General features: G+C 39.5%; 1 non-coding gene across 1 annotated transcript; it reads right to left on the bottom strand.

The window, feature by feature from the left end:
* Window positions 1–4,327: 4,327 nt before the first annotated feature.
* TRNAS-GGA (transfer RNA serine (anticodon GGA)) lies at window positions 4,328–4,401 on the bottom strand. Its single transcript has one exon. It is a non-coding gene; the product is annotated as a tRNA-Ser (tRNA).
* Window positions 4,402–4,614: the final 213 nt, after the last annotated feature.

Genomic DNA, 4,614 nt, shown 5'->3' with positions numbered 1-4,614 from the left:
AATTGAGCTGACGTTATTTAATTTCAATCGTAATTTTTGAAGAAGAAAAACATTCAAATGAGGAAAAAATCTAATTGGTGTTGAGAAAAAATTACGTAATGGAAATAAAAAAGCTGTGTTATGTAATAGAAAAAAAAAATCGAAATTACAAGAATACGGTTTAAATTTGAAAAACTTGAATTTAATGTTAAAAATGGAAAGAAATACTTTTTACCTCCAACTCATTCAAATGTAAAAGAATTAAACGTGAATTAGGGAATTTGAATGAAACTGAAAAATGTATATACAGTGTATATATAAATTGGTTAATCAATTGAAAAGATTCAAATAAAAACTTACTGATTATACCTGAAGAAAAATTCAAAATGCTTGAACAAATAAGGTACATAAAAATCTCGTGTTTAACTTATTTTTAGCAAATTATTTTATTCTAAATCTGGGATCAAACTATAAAAATGTGATAAAAGATCTTTTACCAAACTTCAAAACAACATCCAATCAGCATATTGGCTATATTCGCTCGAATCTAAACGGTACGCGTGTTGGTCGCATTTTTGAAGTTTTATAAAAGCATTTTTCTATCGCCATAGAAGCAATTCACCACCGTTTATTTGTCACATTACAGTCGACGCTCGATATAACTATCCCCCTTTCGCTCTGTCTAAAACGGAAGTTATATTGGGAGAGTCGCGTTATATCGAATGTAAAACAGATATGGTAGTTGTTCGGTGAGAAAGCATTTGGGACCTATACTGCCTGTCGTTGTAATGGAATGATCGCTATAACGTGGGGACGTTATAACGAGCGTCGACTCGTTAATCGACTAATTATTAAAGTATAAATTTAAATATAGCCTATACAAGTATATGCAGAGTGTCCTTCAAAGGACTTCCTGATTTTAAAATTCAATAAGTCGGAAACGGTGGTTGGTGTAAAAATAAAACAAGTAGTATGTTTTGAAAGCGGGGTAATGCACAAGTTCAAAGTTAGTTACAAGTGATGCCAATAGATGGCGCTGTACACCGAAGTCGAAGTACTGAGCCCGTTGCATCACAATCGATTCAAAATGTGTGACTTTCGCAGCACGGAGATGGCGCAAACGCATCATCACTACTGAACAGAACGTTGCAATTTTTGGAACTATTCGTCAGCTGGGTCGGAGGATCGATAAGGCACTTCGTGGTCCATGCAAATGGTGGCCAATCACACCGCACCACAACGTACAAGGTTTTTTTTTATATCCTGTGGAACACTTCGAGAATAGTCACGGCGCATTGAACTGTCCCACATTTATTGGAACAGACATGGATTGGCCTCCATACCCACACGATCTTACCCCACCCAGCGACTACTTTCTGAGGGAACAAATTGAAAGGCACTGTTTTCCGGAACAATCGTCCAACACTGGGCGAGCATCAAAGTTTGATCACTACAGAGAATAGCTGAAAATTCCATTCGTCGTTTGCGCCCTCCTCCTACTGCGACTACAGCGTACAGCGGCTCCTTTCAACGAAATTTGTGATCTAATTTTAAAACTAGTGCATCAGACTTTTACGGCTTTCAAAATGAACATACAATTTGTTTTCTTCGAATCTCTTATATCGATCACCGTTTCCAAGTTATTTCATTTTGAAATAAAGGAGGACTTTGTTGGACACCCTGAAGATCAGTCATCTTCAACCTGTTGCCCACGACGAGCACCAAGCTAATTTTGCTCCCCTGAAGCATCCGATGCCCGTATAGTGCTCGCGATCATTTGATCACCGTCAAGATTAAACTCTTTGTACAAATTCGATTAAAGTATTGAAATCACCCTGATTTCATTCATTAGATATATCAAACTTGTCGACGCGTTGCTCTTCTTTTCATGAGGGGTGCAGGCAGTGCTCGGGACTAGGCTGAAGACCCCTGCTGTGGATGAATACAAATAGCCATTCAAATATTTCATTGATTTTATTTATTTATTTAGTTTATTATAATATTTTCCCGCGCGATCAAGACATAAATTTGAAAAATACCAGTTCTGTCTCTCACCCATACATTTTCATGTATTTCTTTCCCATAGAAATACAGTCAAACCTCGTTAGGTGCGTCACCCGGTTAATACGCCACTCCGCTTTACGGGTCACTTTTTGGAAGTCCTAATTGTCCTCAGACAGGAATTGGCACAGCTATGGCTTATTCCGTTTAAGGAGTCACTCCGCTTACTAAGTCATATTTTTGCTCTCCCAATAGTGACTCATTAACGAGGTTTGACTGTACATGAAAATGAATCATCAAGGTGACAAGGTAAAAAAAAAGTTTTAATTTTTATTGATTAATCTTCTCCTTCTCCACTCGCCTCCCTTACGCTATACACAAAGATTTCCAATTTTTCGGTATCGATATTTTTTAAAAATATACTCGTATATATAAATTTACTCAAAAAAAACCAATTTAGGTAATAAATAGAAATGTCTCACTCCTGGATTTTTGGGCCATGATCAAGACACATAGAAAGAAAATACGGAGGAGATTCGGGCACTGGCAGAGAGAGTTAAGAAACACTGTCACTGCCCAAGGGAGTCTTTGCGATCCAATTTTATATTCGGATTTTAATTCCACCTCTTGAAAGAAAAAAAATCAGAAAAATCGGAGGAAATTGAGGTTCGGTGATCAATGAAGAATGCAATTCATCAAATCGGACTCCTTATCGGTTTCCTCTATTACCTGCCCGTAAGCAGACATTTCTTCCCACGAAATTGCGAAATCAGAATTTAATATTTCCTTCGAAATTAACATTGTTTTAATGGTATCTTAAAAGCGTTTCTTTGAATTTCATACAGTGTGTCAGAAAAATAACTATCTAGCATTGAAAGTGAATAACGACAATATCGATGAAATTCGTTTCGGCTGTCACTTTTTTATTGGCAAGACTGTAAAGAATTTCCGAAATTAGCTGATTTTGCCGATGGATGAAACTGCATGGCATTGCAGTTTCCCCGAAGGGATCACGCTGTACCAGTTATTTTCACAAATTGTACGCATAGAGATCCACAAAGGGGGGTTAATAAGGTGTCCCTCCGGAATGTCTTTTAGCCTCTGCAGTGGTCGAGTGGCCATAGTGGCGGAATAGCGTCGCGAGGACCCGGGTTCTAACCCCACCGTCACCGCAATGGTGGTCGGTTGTGAAGTCGATTTTCTATGGTTCCTAAATTGAGGTGCGAATGCGAGTGGATCTCCCCTTAGTTATATTTATATGAAGACGTCACCCTCAACGTTAATACAACAGATCCGGAAAACTAGCTGAATGAAGACATATCGGTGTTTCAGGGAAGGAAAATTCGTCTCTGCTTTCTCCTTTCCCTTCCCTGAAAAACCGATGTGTCTTCATTCAGCCAGTTTTCCGTACCTGTTGTATTAATAGGGGAGAGTGACGTCTTTCTAAATATACGTCGCCATCTGGTGACCCTGATGTCATTTGCGTGCTATTAGCGGAATGTTGCCACCGTCCATTGCACGGAACCATTCAGCATATGCATACCCTCCAAGGAAAAAGAATTCTTCCTGTCTTCATAGCTTAGTTGGTAGAGTCCTCTTCCTTCGAACGAGAGACCGCGGTTCGGCTCCCCATGAAGGCACGGATGAATTTTCTTTCCCCGAAACACCAATACCTCTTCATTCAAAAGGTTTTCATATATTAAGACTTTCTGCCATATTGTTTGCGGCTGAATGAATTCAAATACGAGCCACCGGAATGGAGGCTTTTTATGGATGCCTCAAAATATAGTCCAAAGGGAGTTCTTTCTCCATATTGCGAACGCAATGCCTTTTGTTCCAGTTGCCTATGCGAATATGACACTAAAGAGTCATACGATATTTTGAAATATATGCTCAAACTAGTGAAATACAATGAGAACCAATGGGAAATATGATGTGATTTGAAAATAGTTTCTATGATTTCATGTATACAAGACTACACAAGGATGACGTCACTCTCCTCATACGAAGGTTTTAACAACTGGCTGTTGCGAAGACGTATTTTGGAAAGAGAGAAAATTCAACTGTCCCTGCCGGGTATCGAACCCACGTCCTTTCACTTTCCGGGTGAATGCCCCAGACTACTAGACTACAGAGGCACAAAATCTCTCAATCTTTCCTTGGAGTTCGTGTACACTGAAAGGGACCGTATATGGACGGCCAGATCAGATTCAGGCCAAGCTCACAACTGCTGACGCTGCCACCAGATGGCGACTTACACAAGGTTGACGTCACTCTCCGCTACCATACGAAGGTTTTAACAACTGGCTGTTGCGAAGATATATTTTGGAAAGAGAGAAAATTCAACTGCCCCTGCTGGGAATCGAACCCACGTCCTTTCACTTTCCGGGTGAACGCCCTAGATCACTAGACTACAGAGGCACCGAATCTCTCACGTGGTTCGATTCCCCGTAGGGGCAGTTGAATTTTTTCTCTTTCCAAAATATATCTTCGCAACAGCCAGTTGTTAAAACCTTCGTACAACAAGACTACACCAAAATTTAGATGTTAGTTTACTGCGTAAGTCGGATAGCCGCGACAGAAATTCCTATTATAAAAGAAAGATTTGATCTCCACTTGAATAGAAATTGGGGG

Source organism: Pholcus phalangioides, unplaced genomic scaffold, assembly GCF_987345545.1.
Source record: "Pholcus phalangioides strain wild (caught in Gottingen) unplaced genomic scaffold, Ppha-v1.0 ptg000022l_1, whole genome shotgun sequence".
Lineage (NCBI taxonomy): Eukaryota > Metazoa > Arthropoda > Arachnida > Araneae > Pholcidae > Pholcus > Pholcus phalangioides.
Note: the sequence above shows the minus strand (reverse complement) of the source record. Positions and strands in the feature narration are given on the sequence as shown.